Here is a 21,742-nt window from a genome sequence, read left to right as displayed (position 1 = left end):
TTGAGGGAATTGTTGAAACTCACCTGCTTCTGGTGTAATCGCACCTGCGGTGTTGGGATCGCAGGTGCGATCTCGTAGAAGCAAGAGGTAAACCGCAAAAGCGGCCATGGAGGAGGTGAGCAGAGGTCGCAGGTGCGACATAATTTCTGCACCTGCGATGCCGCAAATGCAGCTTGGTGTACACATATACAGAATTGAGAGAGGGGTCTGTTTCCGCAGAAGCGGGTAGAAGGCCGCAAAAGTGCCTCCGCAGGTGTAGAGCATGGAGCGCAAATGAAGGCCTAGGGGATTTAAGCGGTTTCCGCAGAATTTGACCGAAAAAGCGGTTCCGCAGGTGCGGATATGGGGTCGGAGGTGCGCAAAGCCTGGGCTAATTATTAAAACAAAGGTTCGCGATTTTGGCTTCATTTCAAACATTTCAAGCATAATTTAGGCAATTGTTGAGAGGGTAGGGGATTCTTGCTGTAAAGCCCTTGTGCTTATTTTTTATCAATAATATTGTTTCCTCATTGATTTTCCCACCTAGTTGGTGTGTATTTAAGGAGTAGATTAGGAATTTGAGTTTGATTTGGGGATTTGGGTGATGATTTGGTATCGGATTTTGATAAATTTTGTGTGGTTAAACTCGTGGTTGATTAGGCTTTCGGGTTTTCTGACTTTTATCGAACTTCGAGATGTGGTCCCGGGGGCCGGTTTTGAGCCGATTTTTGATTTTGATCAATAACTTAGCATTTTCTTATGGAGTTGATTCCTTTAGCCTGTATTGATTATATAGCATTGTTTATGGCTAGATTCGAGGTATTCAGAGGCCGTTTTGCCGCGCAAGGGTGTATTGGAGTAGAGATTTACTCGGATTGAGGTAAGTCACAATTCTAAATTTGGTTCTGAGGGTACGAAACCCCGTATTATGTGTCATGTATTTGGTTTTGAGGTGACGTGTATGCTAGGTGACGGGCGTGTAGGCGTGCACCGTAGGAATTGTGAATTGGTCAAATTCTATGGGACTGTGTAGTGAATAATCTATTGTTTTCTGTTTATTCTCTATGTATTAGAGAAATTGAATCACAAATCATTTTTAGGCTACGTGTGTGCATTGTAGGGATCCAAAGAGGTCGTGCACATGTTGATTTATCTGGTAAATTGTTATCTTGCACTCAATCGCAGTTTATTTGTATATTCTATCTCAGTCTCTATTGTTCATTTTTGATGCATCACATCATTGCTGTTTGGGCTGCTTATAATGATTTTAGAGAACCCGAGAGACTGGAGAGGTTGATGATTGAGTAAGGCTGAGGGCCTAATTGTGAGGTGTTATACTATAGCACATGAGTTGTTCGTGAAGTACATGAGTTGTCCGTGCGGATCCAGCTATTATACTATAGCACGTGAGTTGTCCGTGCGGATTATAGCGCTTTGGCTAAAGGAGCCCCTCGGGAATCTACATTGGATTGTGGCCCTAAGAGGATACATTTGATTTCATATTTGTTGCACTTAACTGCCATGTATCACTGTCTTGATAATTTTTGAAATATATTGCACTCTGTTTCAGTTGAACTGTACATGAAATTACTGTTTTGGCCTTAATTGTCGAACTTAAAAGTATGCCTACCTTCCATGTTAAAATCACTATAATTGAACTATAAATGTAAAGGCCGTCACTACTTTTAGTTCTTTATTTAGTATTGTTTCTTGCTGAATTGGTTGTACTCATACTACACCCTGCACTTCGTGTGCATATCCAAATATTCTCAGACACAGTAGGTGTTGATTTCCGCGCACAGTTGATTTTTTGGAGATTCGAGGTAGCTGCTGGCGTTTCGCAGACCTTGTTTTTCCTTCCCTATCTTTCCACTCATCGTATTTGATTTTAGATTTTCATAGATAGTATTTTCTGGACTTGTGATGTATGCTCATGTACTTAGTGACAACCCGATGTTGGGAATTTTCGCGTTGTATTTTGGGATTTTCTATCATGTTTATGAGAAGTTGTATTCATTTAAGCTGTTTTAAATCCGTTTTCTGTTAAGTGTTGGAGTTGTTTCATAAATGTCGTCTTTCCTAGTACCACGATGGGCGTCATCACGATATGTTAGGATTTTGGATTATGACAAGTTGGTATCAGAGCCTAGATTACATAGGTCTCATGAGTCATGAGCAAGTTTAGTAGAGTTATACGAATCAGTATGGAGATATCTGTACTTATCTTCGAGAGGATGCCGAACCCATAGGACATTTCACATTCTTGTACTCTTGTCATACGGATTTGTTGTTTTCGGTAACTAAACTTCTGTATTTTATTCTCTCACAGATGGTGAGGGCATGTTCTACCAAACAGGATGAACAATCACTAATGTCATCAGCTAGGGCCACGAGAGGCCGAGGTCGCTGTAGGGGCCACGGTAGGGGCAGAGGTGCAGCTCATACAACAACTAGAGCAGTACATGCAGATCCACCAGTTGCTCCAGCTTAGGAGCAAGTTCCAGTTGCGGTTGCGCCAGTGGGGCAAGCTCAGGCACAAGCTGTGCCCATTGTGATCCCAGGCCTTCAGGAGACTTTGGCCCAGCTATTGACAGTCTTCACTGGTCTTGCCCAGGTAGTTTCAGCTCAAGCCGCACCAGCCACTTCTCAGGCCGGGGGAGGTACTCATACCCCCGCTTCCCGTACTCCAGAGCAGGTGATGCAAGGACTTCAGACACCGGAGGTACCACCAGCACAGCCAGTTGCAACTGCTCAAGTTTCGATGGTCCCAGTTATGACCGATGATGAGGAGAGGAGACTTGATAGATTTGAGAGGCTTCGTCCTTCATCATTTAGCGGAGCTGAGTCGGAGAATGCTCAGGCTTTCTTGGACAAGTGCCAGCGGATGCTTAATACAACAGGTATTTTGGGGCTGCCTTCAGATGGTGAGAGGCTTATAAGTGGCGCGGGCCGATAGGTGCAACACCCCTTACATGGCAGGAGTTCTCCATCATTTTCTTGGAGAGGTTCATGCTGCAGTCCCACAGTGATGCGATGCGTAGATAGTTTGACCAGCTTTAACAGGATGGCATATCTATGACCTAGTACATGATGAGGTTTTCCAAGTTAGCTCGTCACGCAGTTTGGCTAGTTCCTACTAATAGGGAGAGGATCATGAGGTTCATTGATGGCCTCACATATTAGGTGCATTTTCTTATGACTAGAGAGAGGGTATCTAGTGCCACTTTTGATGAGGTGGTTGACATTGCTCGGTAGGTAGAGATGGTTTGTAGCTAGGAGCGGGGTGAGAGGGAGGCCAAAAGGCCTCGAGGTTTGGGCAGTTTCGGTGGGGTAACTTCTGGGGGGGAATTCCTACCAAAGTAGGGGTCGCCCTTATAGGCCAGCTTATACTACTCGTCCTTATCATTGTAGCGCATCAGCTAGCCATTGTTATATAGTGCTTATTCAGGCCAGTCTTTATTCAGTGCACTACCAGGCAGAGTTCTCACCATGCCTAGTCCGCTCAAGCTTTTACAGGTAGTTCCTTGGGTTATTAGGAGAAGCAATTCCATCACAGGAGGGGTTGTTTCAAGTGCGGAGACTTTGGTCATATCAAGAGAGATTACCCAAGTTTGTTGAGTGGGACTCCACAACAGAGTTTTCAGCCGATGGAACGAGCACCAGAAGTTATGCCACCAACTCAGCCAGCTCCGGGTGGGCCCCAGGTAGCTAGAGGTCGCCCTAGAGGGGGAGGCCGAGCAGGGGGCGGTCAGGCCCGATTCTATGTTATCCCTGCCAGACCAGATGTTGTTGCCTCTAATGCAATGATCACAGATATTGTCTCAGTATGCCACAGGGATGCCTCTACATTATTTGACCCTGGTTCCACTTATTCATATGTATCATCGTATTTTGCTCATTATCTGGATATGCCCAGTGAGTCCTTAGTTTTATCCGTTCGCGTATCTACGCTAGTGAGTGATAATATTGTTGTGGACCATGTGTATCGGTCGTGTGTAGTGATTATTGGGGGATTGGAGACTAGAGCTGATCTCTTATTGCTTAGTATGGTAGACTTCGATATGATCTTGGGTATGAATTGGTTGTCTCCATGTCATGCTGTTCTAGATTGGCATGCTAAGACCATGATGTTGGTGATGCCAAGGATCGAGTAGAGAGGTTCTCTAGACTATGTTCTAGCAGAGTGATTTCATACTTGAAGGCCCAACGGATGTTTGGGAAGGATTGTTTATCTTATTTGGCCTTTGTGAGGGATGTTGGAGTTGATACTCCTGCTATTGATTTTGTCCCGGTGGTGCGAGATTTTCCAGTTGTGTTTCCTGCAGACCTGTCGGGCATGTCGCCTTTACAGGTATATTGATTTTGGTATTGACTTGGTGCTGGACATTCAGCCCATTTCTATACCACCGTATCGTATGGCGCCGACTGAGTTGAAGGAATTGAAGGAGAAGCTTTAGGAATTCCTTGATAAGGGGTTTATTAGGCCTAGTGTGTCGCCTTGGGGTTCTCCTGTATTGTTTGTAAAGAAGAAGGATGGTTCTATGTGAATGTGTATTGATTACCACTAGTTGAACAAGGTTACAGTGAAGAATAGGTATCCATTGACATGTATTCATGACCTATTTGACCATCTTTAGGGTGCTGGGGTGTTCTCTAAGATCGACATGCGTTCAGGCTATTTTGAGTTGAAGATTCAGGAGTCAAATGTCCCGAAGACTACTTTCAAGACTCGGTATGGTCATTACGAGTTCATTGTGATGCTTTTGGGCTGACCAACGCCCCATCAACTTTCATGCACTTGATGAACAGTGTATTTCATCCCTATCCTGACTCCTTCATCATTGTATTTATGAACGACATTCTGGTGTACTCTCGGGGCCAGGAGGATCATGAGTCACACCTGAGGACTATGCTCTAGACCTTGAGAGAAGAGAAGTTGTATGCAAATATTTTGAAGTGTGATTTTTGGCTAGATTCAGTGGCATTTTTGGGCCATATCGTATCGAGTAAGGGGATCAAGGTAGATCCTAAGAAGACTGATGCAGTGCAGAGTTGGCCCAGACCATCATCAGCTACGGAGATCCGGAGTTTTCTTGTCTTGGCAGGATATTACCGTCTATTTGTTAAGGGTTTCTTGTCTGTTGCAGCCCCTATTACTAGATTGACCTAGAAGGGTGCTCCATTCAGCTGGACCGAGAATTATGAGGAGAGCTTTCAAAAGCTCAAGACTACTTTGACTACAACCCCAATGTTGGTGTTGGCTACCAGTTCGGGGTCCTATACGGTATATTGTGACGCGTCACGCATTGGTATCGATGCGCTGTTGATGCAGGACGGTAGGGTAATTGCCTACGTAGCTAGACAACTGAATATGCACGAGAAGAACTATTATGTCCACGACCTCGAGTTAGCAGCTATTGTTCATTCCTTGAAGATCTGGCGGCACTATTTGTATGGTGTCCCTCATAAGGTTTTCACCGATCACTAGAGTTTACAACATCTTCTTAAACAGAAGGATCTTAACTTGCGGCAACGAAGATGGTTGGAGCTGCTTAAGGATAATGACATCACCATCCTCTATCATCCCGGAAAGACCAATGTGGTGACCAATGCCTTGAGTCGCAAGGCGTAGAGCTTGGGGAGTTTAGCATATCTACCAGTAGTAGAGAGGCCCTTAGCCTTGGACGTTCAGGCCTTGGCTAACCAGTTTGTCAGATTGTATATTTCTGAGCCAAGAAGAGTTTTGGCTTATGTGGTTTCTCGTTCTTCTTTATATGATCGCATCAGAGAGCGCCAGTAATGACCCTCATTTACTTGTCCTTAAGGACACGGTTCAACATTGTGATGCCAGAGATGTTACTATTGGGGATGATGGGGTATTGAGTATGCAGAGTTGGATTTGTGTGCCTAATGGGGATTGGCTACGAGAGTTGATTCGTGATGAGGCCCACAGTTCATGGTATTCCATTCATCCGGGTGCCACAAAGATGTATCAGGACTTGAGTCAACATTTTTGGTGGATAAAAATGAAGAAGTATATAGTGAGGTTTATAGCTCGGTGCCTCAATTGTCAATATGTAAAGTATGAGCATCAGAGATCGGGCAGATTGCTTCATAGGTTAGAGATTCCGGAGTATAAATGATAGCAGATCACCGTGGATTTTGTAGTTGGGCTCCCATAAACTTCGAGAAAGTTCGATGCTATTTGGGTGATTGTGGATCGGCTGACCAAGTTCGCGCACTTCATTCCAGTTGGGACTACTTTTACTTCGGAACGGTTGGATGAGATTTACATCTAAGAGATTGTTCGCCTCCATTGTGTGCTAGTGTCCATCTTTTCATATCGGGGCACACAGTTCACATCGTTGTTTTGGAGGGCCCTACAATGAGAGTTGGGTACCCAGTTTATGTTGAACACAACATTTCACCCCCAGATAGATGGGCAGTCCGAGCGCACTATTCAGATATTGGAGGATATACTACGCGCTTATGTCATTGATTTTGGGGGTTCTTGGCATCAATTTCTGCCACTCGCGAAGTTTGCCTACAACAATAGATACTAGTCAAGCATTCAGATGGATCCATATGAGGCTTTGTATTGGAGACGATGTAGATCTATAGTGGGTTGGTTTGAGCCCGGGGAGGCTAGGCTATTGGGTACCGACTTGGTTGAGGATGATTTAGACAAAGTTAAGATGATTCAGGAGCGACTTCTCATGGCGTAGTCTAGATAGAAGAATTATGCCGACAGGAAGGTCCATTATGTTGCTTACATGGTTGGGGAGAAGGAACTGCTCAAGGTTTCACCCATGAAGGGTATTATGAGATTTGGGAAGAAAGGCAAGTTGAGCCCTCGGTATATTGGGCCATTTAAGGTACTTCAGAGGATTGGGGAGGTGGCTTTACCTTGCCACCTAGTTTGTCGAGTGTACATCCAGTATTTCATATTTCTATGCTCCGGAAGTATGTCAGCGATCCATCTCTTGTTTTGGATTTTAGCACATTTCTATTGGACGGTGATCTGACTTATGATGTGGAGCCGGTGTCTATTTTGGATCGGCATGTTCGAAATTTAAGGTCAAAGGACATATCATCAGTAAAGGTGCAGTGGAGAGGTCATCCAGTTGAGGAGGCTACTTGACCGAGCAGGAGAACAGACATCCACACATATTTGAGACTCCAAGTATGTTTCTAGACCCGTTCGAGGACGGGCGTTTGTTTAAGATGAGGAGGATATAACGACCTGACTGATCGATTTGAGAGATGTAGCCCCGTTCCCAAATTTACTGCTAATTTGGTAGTTTATAGATGTTATGTGACTTGCCGGGGTAGTCGGTTCGGGTCCGATGTGATTTTAGAATGAAATGAGACACTTAGTCTCAAGGTTGAAATCTTAAGTTGAAAGGATTGACCGGAGGTTGATCTTAGAGTAAACGAATCTGTAACTGAGTTTTGATGGTCCCGTTGGCTCCGTTAGTTGATTTTGGACTTATGAGCATGTTCAGATTGTGATTTAGAGGCCCGTAGTGGAAAAAGACTTTAAAAGCCAGAAGTTGAATTTTTGTGAAGTTTGACCGGGAGTGAAATTTTTGATATCGGGGACGGATTTCGATTCTGGAAGTTGGAGTAGGTCCGTGGTGTCATTTGTGACTTGTGTGCAAATTTTGGGGTCAATTGGACATGATTTGATAGGTTTCGGCATCGTTGGTAGAAATTGAAAGTTCGAAGATTATTAGGCTTGAATATATATGCGATTCATGTTTTTGAAGTTGGTTGATGTGATTTGAGGGCCCGAATAAGTTCGTATGATGCTTTAGGAGTTGATGGTATGTTTGGTTAAGGTCCCGGGGGCCACAAGATGATTTCGGATGGTTAACAGATTGATTTGAAGTTTGAGAGAAGTGTTGAAGCTCACCTACTTCTGGTGTAATTGCACCTGCGGAGTGGGGATCACAGGTGCGATCTTGCAGAAGCAAGAGGTAAACCACAGAAGCGGCCAGGGAGGTGGGTAGTGGTCATAGGTGCAACTTAATTTCCGCACCTGCGATGCTACAAATGCAGCTTGGTTTACGCATATGCAGAATTGAGAGAGGGGCATGTTTCCGCAGAAGCAGGTAGAAGGCCGCAGAAGCAGGTAGAAGGCCGCAAAAGCGCCTCTGCAGGTGCAGAGCATGGAGAGCATATGCGGGCCTGGGGGATTTAAGTGGTTTTGCAGAAGCGACGATTTGACCGCAGAAGCAGTTCCGCAGGTGCGCAAAGCCTGGGCAGATTATTAAAACAAGGGTTTGCGATTTTGGTTAAACTCGTGGTTGATTAGGCTTTTGGGTTTTGTGACTTTTATCGAACTTCGAGACATGGGCTCGGGGGTCGGCTTTTTTTGCCGATTTTTGATTTTGATTAATAACTTAGCATTATCTTATGGAGTTAATTCCTTTAGCATGTATTGATTATATACCATTGTTTATGTCTAGATTCGAGACATTCAGAGACCGTTTCGCAAGGCAAGGGTGTATTGGAGTATAGATTTACTCGGATTGAGGTAAGTAATAGTTCTAAATTTGGTTCTGAGGGTACGAAACCACGTATTGCATGTCATGTATTTGGTTTTGAGGTGACGCGCATGATAGGTGATGGGCGTGTAGGCGTGCACCGTAGGAATTGTGAGTTGGTCAAATTCCATGGGACTGTGTAGAGAATAATTTGTTGTTTTCGATTTATTCTCCATCTATTAGAGAAATTGAACCACAAATCAAGTTTAGACTACGTGTGTGCATTGTAGGGATCCACAAAGGCCGTGTACATGTTGATTTATCTGCTAAATTATTGTCTTGTACTCAGTCTTAGTTTATTTGTTTATTATATCTTAGTCACTATTGTTCATTTTTGATGCATCATATCATTGTTGTTTGGGCTGCTTATTATGACTTCTGATAGCCCGAGAGACTGGAGAGGTTGGCGACTGAGTGAGACCAAGGGCCTGATTATGAGGTGTTATACTATAGCATGTGAGGTTTTTGGGCGGATCCTGCTATTATACTATAACACGTGAGTTGTCCGTACGGATCCAAATATTAAATTATAGCACGTGAGTTGTTCGTGCGAATTATAGCTCTTGGGAGGAAGGAGCCCCTCCGGGGTCTGCACAAACACCCAGTGAGCGCATGTACCTATTGAGTGCGAGTGCCGATTGCTGAGTGCTGAGTTCTGAGTGCTGAGTGGAGAGTACTGAGTGCTGAGTCAATGGGAGGGCTGTGTGAATGTGGCCCTAAGAGGATACATTTGATTTCGTATTTGTTGCACTTAACTGCCACGTATCACTGTCTTGATAATTTCTAAAATATATTGCACTATGTTTCAGTTGAACTTGACATGAAATTAATGTTTTGGCCTTAATAGTCGAACTTGAAAGCATGCCTACCTTCCATGTTAAAATCACTGTAATTGAACTATAACTGTGAAGATCGTCACTACTTTCAGTTATTTATTTAGTATTGTTACTTGCTGAGTTGGTTGTACTCATACTACACCCTGCACTTTGTCTACAGATCCAGGTGTTCCCGGACACAATGGGTGTTGATTTTCGCGCACAGTTGATCTTTTGGATATTCGGAGGTAGCTGCCGGCGTTTCGCAGATATTGTTTCTCCTTTCCTATCTTTCCACTTATCGTATTTGATTTTAGATTTTCATGGATAGTATTTTCCGGACTTGTGATGTATAAATGCTCATGTACTTAGTGACAACCCGATGTTGGGAATTTCCGCGTTGTATTTTGGGATTTTCTATCATGTTTATGAGAAGTTGTTATCATTTAAACTATTTTAAATCCATTTTTGTTAATTTTTGGAGTTGGTTCATAAATGTAGGCTTGCCTAGTACCACGATAGGCACCATCATGACATGTTAGGATTTTGGGTCGTGACATAAACCTCCCACTGATTCTCGGTATTTTATGATATGACTTATTTATTTGGTTTTGACACTTGGCAATTTCGGAGATATTAAGGTATAATACAAATTGAGAGATTTATGTTTTAAAGGAAATAATTGGAAAATTTATGAGATTTCAGATTTACTCCACTATTGTTGAGCACTTCATACCTGTTATGGATTATTATATCATTTATTGGACCACTAGTAAGTGTCGATGTCGACCCCTCGTCACTACTTCTCTAAGGTTAGGCTAGATACTTACTGGATACTCGTTGATTTACGTACTCATGTTGCACTTCTGCACTAAATGTGAAGGATCTGACAGGTTCATTTGGTGATCATCCTTGGCACGTAGGTGCATCTGCTGGGGAGACTTCATGAGAGCTTCATTCCAGGCTACTCATCGCAGTCCATCGAATCTCCATTATATTATTTACATTATTATATCCGGGACATAGGTTGTATTATCATTGTACTCTTTAGAAAATGCTCATGCACTTGTGACACCGTGTTTTGGTGTTCTTTCAGGTTATTTATTATTGATGTTTGTGTAAATATTTTTATTCACTTTGTAAATTTTACTTTATACTATTTAATTAAGGAAAATTATGATTTCAAGATACTAAAATGAGTAATTAAATTGGTAAATCACCGTTGGCTTGCCCGGCGGCGTTAGGTGTCATCATGGCCTATAGTAGATTTTGGGTCGTGATAGCGTGGTATCAGAGCGTTAGGTTCACTTAGGTCTCATGAGTCATGATCAAGTCTAGTAGAGTCTTGTGGATCGGTACGAAGATGACTGTACTTATGTTCGAGAGGCTACAAGGCTGTTAGGAGCACTTCCCTTCTTGATTTCCTCATCATGCTGTTTGATTCCATTGAGGCTTGTGCCTTCATTTCCTTCCTACTCAATCTTATGCGACATGAAACACTTGTTATCGATTGGGCATCGAGGAGTTGTAGTGGTACTGCAGACGTGGTGCTGGATGTTTTTTCTTGCGTGCTTGGGCATGCTATTATCGTCGCCTTGCGAAAGTATGTTTTGTCGTTTCAGTTCATTATTTGTACTTCGTATGGTTTTGAGGCTATGCACGAATTGCTATGTTGTTCATGAGTTGTTATCGCACCATGTTGGTGTAATGGTAAGGTGCTCGTTATGTGTTGAGGCAGTAAATGGCTTGAAGAGAGGATTTCCAGTTCATGATTAAGGGGTTCAAGATTTATTTCCAATGGAGGAAAGGCAATCGGACTATAGATGTCTAGGTTTGGTTGTTAAATTAACAAGACTTGATATTTTCGAGCATAGAGGAATTTTCATTGTGATGCGGTGTCATCGTCCTTGTTTGGAACGCATTACGGTTCACTAGTGTTATGGTCCTCTTGGAACTTGCCTTCGGGGGAGGGTGTTGTGAAATGGTGCTTGAGGGGCGGTTTCCAGAGATAGCGGGGTGCAGTGGTTCAGGATCAAATTGGCATTTCTAACTTTGATGGCTCGAGAAAGAGGCTTAGAATCAGTAACATTTTATTGGTTCAGGGCTATAGATATGGAGTTTTTCTTTGATGTATCATTTGGGAAGCGAAGTATGAGGGAATGACTTGGCGGGAAGTGTCTCGCGATGGTTGAGTTACTACCATGTCAAGTATGAAAAATAGAGGTCGAGAAGTTTCTTGAAATAGATGGTTTAATCGAAATGAGAGTGGCAGATTAGCCTATGGGTTCCGTGGCAAGATAGTCGCGTGCCTTGAGAAAGCTTAGGGTAGTTTGTGAATCGTGATGGGAGGTGATTAGGTCTGCGAGTTTTATTTGGGATGGTGGCTACAATGTCGAGGAAAGATTGAATATGGCATAAGGGGGTTTGCTTGTAGTGAAGAGGGGTGTGAATGTTTGATTGTTGTTTCAGGTGCAATATGACTAAGTTCGGAAGGTATTGTTAAAGTTTCAGTTGATGTCAATAGGGAAGGAGCTGACTTATACAACTGGTGGGCGAGCATGGGCTCAGGATAATTTACTGATTTCATGGTAGTTGTCGTTGGAAGATGTCGGTAAGGAATACCACATGTGGGTTATCTTCTGTTTCAAGATTAGCGGTTGCGTGATGGTGATTCAGAAAGTTCATGAAAAGATTAACTAAGTACTTCGAGAAGTCGGACGGGTTAACGGTGCGAGATTATGGAGTTTGAGAAGGAGGGATTGTTGTTGACTCTACATTATGTGAAAGTAGCTTAAAGCTAAGTGGGGGAGCCCCATTATAACGACTCAACTTGTCGTTTTAAGAATTTACGTTCCGTTCAGTGGCTTAAGGTCTCGAGAAACTTTGAAATGTGTATTATGACTTGCGAGAGTGGTCAAGTTTGGTTTTTGGATGATTCAGGATTTAATTGAAAGAACAATTCTTGTTTTGGAAGCTTAAGTTGAAACAATTGACCAGATGGTGAATTATGTGTAAAACTCCTCGTAATGGAGTTTTGATGATTCAAATAGCTCCGTATGGTGATTTAGGACTTAGGAGTGTGTCCGGAAAATATTTTGGAAGTCCGTAGTGAACGTTTGATTGAAATGGTGAAAGTTGAATTTTTGGGAAGTTTGACCAGGGAGTTGACTTTTTGATATCAAAGTCGGAATCTAGTTCTGAAAATTTTCGTAGATCCGTTATGTCATTTATGACTTGTGTGCAAAATTTGAGGTCAATTGGAATTGATTTGATTGGTTTCGGCATCGAATGTAGAAGTTGAAAATTCTTAAGTTCCTTAAGCTTGAATTGGGGTATGATTCATAGTTTTAGTGTTGTTTTATGTGATTTGAGGCTTCAACTAACTTCGTATGATGTTTTAGGACTTGTTGGTGTATTGGGTTGAGGTCCCGAGGGCCTCGAATGAGTTTCGGAATGGTTTCAGATCATTTTTAACGCTGTTTTGTTTACAGCAATGCGCGAAATTTCTCATGTGCAGAGTTGACTTTGGAAGCTTATATCTTGAAATCTACAAGGAATATGGAAATTATCAGAACATGAAGGTTGTATCCCGTTGAGTCTAGTTTCCATAATAATAAACCATTCATCATTCTCACATTTGTACAAAAATTTATGATCGATTGACTGAAACTGGTACTGCAGATTTTGGCTACAACAGTGTGCATCGCCAGAATTGTTTGTTGCACACGGCTAAGTTTGGGAGCTTATATCTTGCAATCTATAAGGAGTTGGGCGATGAGCAAAACATAAAAGTTGTATCCCTTTGTATCTAGTTTGCAGAAAGTTAAACCATTTGGCAGTTGGAGTTGAGTGCAAGAAGTTAGGGTTAATACACTATAGGCTGCCGGGGAAGAGTTTTGGAAGAGTTTGATGTTTTCAGCATAAGCATGTAATTATCCAAAGGTCCATTTTTAGTTCTAGAGATTGAAATTTGATTTTTAGACTTTTGGGATTTTGATAATGAATTATAGGAGCGATCTGGAAAGTTTGGTCTAATTTCATCACTTCGCGATTGAGTTTTTAGCACGAAACATGAGTTAATTGTTTAACGAGCGAAATTGGTATAGTATTGAGAAATTGAGCTCCGAATTGCGTTTGTCTTGAACGACTAGGTTTGTATTATTAATTGTGACTCATAGGATCAAGAATCGGTGAATTCCGAGTTCGTATGATAGAGTTAGAGCCCTTTTACTGAGAAAAATAACTGCTGGTGCAAGCAAGTTCTGGTATGGACTTTTAGTGATAGATGGTCAGAAACTTAAGGACAAAAAATGGTCATTTCCTTCATTTCGTTTTGGATTTTTGGAGCACAATTCTAGAGCGATTTTGAGGGTTTCTTCACGACTTCGGCTTGGGTAAGTGTTCTATATCCAAAAAGTGATTATATTTCAAAAATCCATGGTTATATTCATCATTTATTTCAGATTAAAATGGAAGAAATCAATATTTATGCAAAACGTTTTAAGAACGAAAATTTTAGATTTGGAGGTCGAGTTATTATCGGAATTTGATAAAATTGGTATGGGTGGACTTGTAATTGAATGGATTGTCCTATTTTATGAGTTTCGTAGGATTCCGAGATGTGGGCCCCACGGGTAATTTTTGAGTTAAATTTCGGATTTTGTTTGAAAATTAGTATTTTCATATGGAATTAATTCCTATAATTAGTATTGACTGAATTGAATTAATTTGGATAAGTTTGAGTTGTACGGAGGTCAATTCATTCAAGAACAAAATTTTGGAATATTGGCATAACTTCAAAAAAATAAGTATCTTGCCTAACCTTGAGTGGGGGAAATTACTCCTTAGGCATCGAGTCTTATGTGCCATTTGTGAAATGTAAAAAGCCGTGTACGCGAGGTGACGAGTACGTACTCGGGCTTATATGTGCAAATTTTATTGGGTTAAAGTTATAGGCATTATTGTGTAGTAAATTGGATAATTTTTGTCATTTATTAAATCATCTATTTGCCATTCCTAAATCCTTGTTTGTTGAATTTATTTTTATATGACAATTTGATGTGATTGTTACTTAAATATTTATGTAAATTCTGTGAGTTTGTTGATTTGATATTTCCTAAAAATAATTATATTATGGATTTTCCATCTGCAAATAATTAATGAACTAAGCTTAAACTGAGGCGTTAATATAATTATCAAAAATTTGGATTAATGAAGGTGTTGCCCTATACTAAGTATTTTCTATCTCTTTTGATTGTTTTTTTAGGTTTTATGTACGTTATGTGGAGCCTTGGGCTATTTTTGAGAAATTTATTGATTTTACTATATCATTGGAATTGGTTGTGGTTGTTGGGCAAATTGTGATAGGAATTGATTGTGTTGTGTTGTCGTGATAATATTCCGTGTAAATTATTGTGTGATTTGAGTTATTATTATAAGGATGTAAGGGTGGCATTTCAGTGGTGATATTATGTGGGTATAAGGGTGACATTTCACTGTGGTTATTTGTTTTGGGATATTGTCTGGGTGGGGTGATAAGGGTGGCTATTATACAGAGCGATAAGGGTGGGTATAAGAGCGATAAGGATGGTTATTGATATTGTCACGACGGAGGGATAATGGAGGGTATTATAGGAGTGATAAGGGTAGCTATATGAGAGATAAGGGTGGCTATTGACAGGGATGATATGTGACGATGTGGAGTTATTGTGTCACGACCTAATTTCATCATGGGCCGTGATGGCGCCCAACACCGTTGTTAGGGAAGCCAACACTGATAAATCTAGTGGTTCCCATTTTAAATATGTTTGCAAAGTGAATAACTTTCCTCCTTGATAAAAGTTTTAGAAACTTACTGCAAAAAAGTAATTAAACAAAAAAAAAAGGAGTGCAAACCGAAGTCATAACAATAAATCCAAAATCATAAATCTACTAGTGTGTGCCAAGACCTGGTGTCACAAGTGTGTGGGCTACTAGCAGAATATACAATAGAATACTAGTCTATTGTCTCAAGGAAATAGACAGAAATATAAATCCAAAAGAGAGACTCCAACTGCTACTGAATGGCTCGGATGGGCAGTCACCATATAGTCTCGAGCTAGAAGCCAAGCGTGTGCGCCAGACTGGTAACCAGATGCACCTGCCTCAGATCCTGCACATCAAGTGTAGAAGTGTAGTGTGAGTACATAAACAACATGTACCCAGTAAGTATCGAGTCTAACCTCGAAGAAGTAGTGACGAGGGTTCGCCTTCGACACTTACTAAGGCCCAAAAACATAATAATGTGAAGTTCTAATTAAGCATGTAATATACAATGGTAATAGCGCTCGAAATAAGAAGTAAGTAAGAAAATCTTTCTTTCAAGTAAGAATCAAACCATTTCTCTCATCTATACCTTTCACCTTTCAAATCCGTGAAACATTATTAAATATAAAAAGGGATTTCGGTTTCACTACACAGAAGTTATGCTGAAGACATACGGCCCGATCCAAATATACATAATAATATACTGTGCATTGCCAAGAGTCGAACGTCCCGAACCATATGATATATCAATAAATCGTGCCGAGGCAAACGATCCGCTCCCATGAGAGTAGTGGAAGTTTACCCAGTTGTTGAATAGCCCGCGAAATATATTTGCCAAGTTGTTGAACATATAATTTCTCAATTCATTGTATTATTTCTCAATTCCTTTCTAAAAATAAGAAATTCAACTTGGAGCTTTAAATATTGAAACCCTCAACTTCCACTTTAATCCAACAACTAGTAAGCATAAACAAGCAATTGTATCAACAAAGCATGGTGTAAGCCTAAATCTACCCGGACATAAGAATGAATAGTAGCTACGCACAGACTCTCGTCACCTCGTGCGTACGTAGCCCCCCCTCCCCCACAAATAGAAGTACATATTGATTAAGTTCATCTATGGGGTTAATCCCCTCTTACAAGGTTAAAAAAGAGACTTACCTCGTCTTAAAGCCTACTCCCCGGTTCAAGAATGCATTCACACTCTCAAGTCGGTGCCGAATCAATCCAAACTAATCAAATAATATACAAACTAATCAATACGTGCTCAAGAGTTTGTATTCCAACTATTAAAGAGGTTACCCAACCCTAAATGCGAGATTCTAAAAATTAGCCCCCGGGCCCACGTGCCATATTCCGGAAATTTTCGAAGAAAGTTGTTACCCATAACCTTAGAAACATAAATATATGATTTTCACTAAGTTCCATAACCATTTTCGTGGTAAAATCCCATTTTTATCAAAATCTAGGTTTTTCATCTAAACCCATGATTTCCATAAATTTTCATGTTAAAATCTACCCATGATCTATGCATTAAATTCACATTAGGTAGAAATTACTTACCTTCAAAAGTTAGGTCGTAATCCACTCCCTAAAAGCTCTCAAATCGCCCAAGAGTGAAAGAAAATAGGTTAGAAATGGCCTAAGTCCCGTATTAAATGAACCCTTCTGCCCAGCGATTTCTGCATCTGCGGTGCCTTGGCCACTTCTGCGGTCCCGCACCTGCGGCTAAATCCTTGCAAGTGCGCATTCCTCTCAGGCAAAATCCGCACATGCAGTGCCTTGGGAGCTTCTACATGCTCGTCTGCTCCTGCGATCATGTCCCTCGCAGCTGCGGTCACACAGGTGTGCCAAATATTCCGCATCTACGGTGGCTGGGCTGCCCTTAATGATTCGCTTCTGCTCTCTTGGCTCGCATCTGTGGCTAGCCAAGCGCAGGTGCAATTATGACAGAACAAGAGCTTCAACAGCTGCTCTAAATTTCTAACTTAGCCTCGTCTAATTGACACTCAGGGCCTCCAGGGCCCCGTTCGAACATACCAACAAGTTTGGAATCATAAAAACGGACTCGCTCGAACTCTCGGAACGCCCAGAACAACATTAAAACTATGAACCGCACCCCAAAACCAATTGAATCAAACTTATGAACTTCAAGTTCTTCAATTTACTCCCAATGCGCCAAAACATACCTAAACTACTTGGATTGACATTAAAATTTGCGTGCACGTCTTAAATGACATTACGGAACCATCCCCGTTCTCGGAATTCCGTTTGGACCTCGATATCACCAAAACCCGCTCCAAAACAAATTTAAAGAACTTCTAAACCTTCAAAGAACTAACCTTCACTATTAGGCGCTGAAACGCTCCTGGGTCATTCACAACCCAATCCGAGCATACACCCAAGTCCAAAATCATCATACGAACCTGTTGGGACCGTCATATCCTGATTCCGAGGTCGTTTACTCAAAATGTTGACTGAAGTCAAACATAGCCTTTTAAGGCCAACTTAAGGAACCAATTGTCCCGATTTCAACCCCAACCCTTCCAAATCTCAAACTTACCACCCCCGCAAGTCATAAAACAGTAAAAGCACATACGTAGAGTCTTATTTAGGGGAACATGGTTCTAGAAAGCAAATCGATCGGTTAGGTCATTTCATTTTCCACTTCTTAAACAAACGGCCGTCCTCGAATGGGTCTAGAATCATACCTGGAGTGTTGAACAAGTGAGGGTACCTGCTCCGCATGTCCTCCTCGGACTCCCAGGTCGCCTCCTCGACTGGTTGTCCCCTCCACTGAACCTTTACCGCAAAAATCCTCTTGGATATCAACTGGCGATCCTGCCTATCAACAATGGCAATTGGCTCCTTTTCATAACCCAAACTCTCATCTAGATGAATCGTGCTGAAGTCTAACACATGTGACAAGTCGGGATGATACCTCCGGAGCATAGGAACATGGAAAATCGGATGAACTCTCGATAGACTGAGAGTAAAAGCAAGCTCATAAGCAACCTCCCCAACTCGCCTCAACACCTCAAATGGGCCTATAAACCTTGGGCTCAACTTGCCCTTCTTCCCAAACTGCATGATTCCCTTCATCGGCGAGACTTTCAAGAGAAACTTCTCGCCTACCATGAATGATAAGTCACGCAACTTCTGATCCGCGTAACTCTTTTGCTGGGACTGGGCTGTGCGTAGTTGCTCCTGAATAAACTTTACCTTCTCCAAGGAATCCTTCACCAAATCAGTCCCACATAACCTAGCCTCGCCGGGCTCAAACCACCCAATGGGAGAATGACACCGCCGACCATATGCAGCCTCGAATGGAGCCATCTCGATGTTGGACTGATAGTTGTTATTGTAAGTAAACTCGGCCAAAAGCAATAATTGATCCACTGCCCTCCAAAGTCAATCACACATGCTCTAAGAATGTCTTCCAATATCTGAACTGCCCGCTCCGACTGCCCGTCGATCTGTGGATGAAATGCGGTGGTGAGCTCTACACAGGTCCCTAATTCACTCTGTACTGCTCTCCAAAAATGTGAAATAAACTGAGGACCTCTATCTAAAATGAAGGAAACATGCACACCATGCAATCAAACTATCTCCTAGATAAAAATCTGAGCCAATCTCTATGAAGTATACATAATCATCACGGGAATGAAATGTGTTGACTTGGTCAATTGATCTACAATGACACACACTGCATCACACATCCACAAAGTTTGCGGCAACCCAACTACAAAGTCCATATTGATGTGCTCCCACTTTTACTCAGGTGTAGTCATCTAATGGAGTAGGCCTCCTGGCCTATGGTGCTCAAACTTAACCTGCTGGAAATTTAGGCACCTAGCTACATACTCAACTATGTCTTTCTTCATACGCCGCCACCAATAATGCTGCCTCAGGTCACGATACATCTTTGTAGCACCTAGATTAATGGAATATCGAGAACTGTGCGCCTCATCTAGAATCCTTTCCCTCAAGCCATCAACATTAGGAACACATAGACGACCCTGAAGTCACAAGAAACCATCCTCGCCAATAGAAACCTCCTTGGCACTACCATGTAGTACCATCTCTCTAAGAACCAATAGGTGCGGATCATCAAACTGTCGAGCCTTGATCTGCTCCAATAGTGAAGACTGGGCAACTCCGCAAGCAAGAAGTTGGTTGGGCTCTAAAATATCCAACCTCACAAGTCTATTAGCCAAGGACTGAATATCAAAGGCTAGTGGTATCTCCTCTGCTAAAATGAATGCTAAGCTACCCATACTCTCCGCCTTCTTTCTCAAGGCATCCGCGGCGACATTCTCCTTGCCCGAATGATAAAGAATGGTGATGTGATAATCCTTCAGTAACTCAAGCCATCTGCGATGTCTCAAATTGAGATCCCTTTGCTTGAACAAATGCTGCAAACTGTGATGACTGGTGTAAACCTCACAGGACACCCCATACAGATAATGCCTCCAGATCTTAAGAGCATGAACAATCACGGCCAACTCCAAATCATGCACAAGATAATTCTTCTCATGGGGCTTCAGCTGACGTGAAGCATATTCAATAACTCGTCCCTCATGCATACACAACCCAAGCCAACACGTGAAGCATCGCAATACAAAGTATACATCCCAGAACTGGAAGGCAACATTAGGACTGGTGCTCTAGTCAAAGCTATCTTGAGCTTCTGGAAGCTCGTCTCACAATCACTAGACCAACGAAACTGAGCACCCTTCTGGATCAATCTAGTCAAAGGTGCTGCAATAGATGAGAAGCCCTCCACGAACCGGCGATAATAATCTGCTAACTCCAGGAAGCTCTTGATCTAGGTCGCCGAAGTAGGACAAGGCCCACTCTGAACTGCCTCAATCTTCTTGGGATCCACCTTAATTCCCTCTCCTGATACCACATTCCCCAAGAATGCCATAGAATCTAACCAAAACTCACACTTGGAGAACTTAGCATATAGCTTCTATTCCCGCAAAGTGTGAAGCACTACTCTCAAATGTTGCTCGTGCTCCTCCATGCTACGTGAGTAAATCAAGATGTCATCAATGAAGACAACAACAAAGAAATCAATATAAGTCCTGAACACCATGTTCACCAAATCCAGAAAGTCCACAGGGACATCGGTCAAGACGAAGGACATCGCTAGAAACTCATAATGTCCATATCTAGTACAGAAAGCAGTCTTCGAAACATCTGTGCCCCGAATCTTCTACTGATTGTACCTTGATCACAAGTCGATCTTGGAGAATATCTTAGCACCCTACAACTGGTCAAACAAATCATCAATACATGACATCGGGTACTTGTTCTTAATCGTGACTTTGTTCAACTTGCGGTAATCAATGTACATCCGCATAGTCCCATATTTCTTCTTCACAAATAATACTGGTGCACCCCAAGGGGATACACTTGGTCTAATAAACCCCTTGGCTAGTAACTCCTCAAGTTGTTCCTTCAACTACTTCAATTCTTTCGGAGCCACACGGTACAGTGGGATAGATATAGGCTGGGTACCTAGAGCCAAGTCAATACAGAAGTCGATATCACGATCTGGCAGCATGCTTGGAAGATCAGAAGGAAACACATCGGAGAACACCTGGACTACTGGTACTGAATCAATCGTTAGAGACTCTAAAATAGTATCCCGAACATAGGCTAGATAAGCCAAACAACCCTTCTCGACCATGTGTTGAGCCTTCATAAAAGAGATAACCTGACTAGATACACTGACAGACGAACCCTTCCACTCCAATCTAGGCAACTCTGGCATTGCTAAGGTAACAGTCTTGGTATGGCAATCAAGGATGGCGTGATATGGAGATAGCCAGTCCATGCCCATGATTATCTCAAAGTCGGTCATATCAAGCAATAGAAGATCCGCTCTAGTCTCGTATCCATAGAATGTGACCACACATGACCGATAGATACGATACACAACAACAGAATTGCCCACAGGAGTGGACACACAAACAGGAGTACTCAAGGACTCACGAGGAATATCCAAAAACTGAGCAAAGAGAGATGACACATACGAATAGGTAGACCCTGGATAAAATAGTACTAAAGCTTTCCTACCGTAGATATAAATAATACCTGCAATCACGGCATCTAAGGATACTATAGTTGGTCTGGCTGGAAAAGCATAAAATCTGGCTGGAGCGCTACCTGGCTGGCCTCCGACTGCCTGACCTCCACTTCTAGGACGGTCCCTACCCACCTGCCCTCCGCCTCTGGGCGGCCGGATGGCTGGTGCGGCTACTGGAGCTATAATTATAGGTTGCTGACCCTGCTGCACTGCCTTGCCCCGAAGTTTGGGGCAATGCCTCTTCATGTGACTAGGATACCCGCACTCATCACAACCTCTCAGAGCGGTGGACTGCTGCCCTGAAGTCTGACCCTGAGGTCCTGAATACCCACCGAAAGAACCCTGAAGAGCGGTTAGGCGATATGAACTCTTTAGTATAGCACTAAAATAGGTACCGAAAGAATCCTGATGACCGGAGTATCCACTGGAAGGACCCTGAATAGCTGGTAGGAGGTAAGAACTCTCCGGCATCGCATTGAAATACGGGTCATACTGGA

This window comes from Nicotiana tabacum, chromosome 24, assembly GCF_000715075.1.
Source record: "Nicotiana tabacum cultivar K326 chromosome 24, ASM71507v2, whole genome shotgun sequence".
In the NCBI taxonomy this organism is placed as follows: domain Eukaryota; kingdom Viridiplantae; phylum Streptophyta; class Magnoliopsida; order Solanales; family Solanaceae; genus Nicotiana; species Nicotiana tabacum.
Note: the sequence above shows the minus strand (reverse complement) of the source record.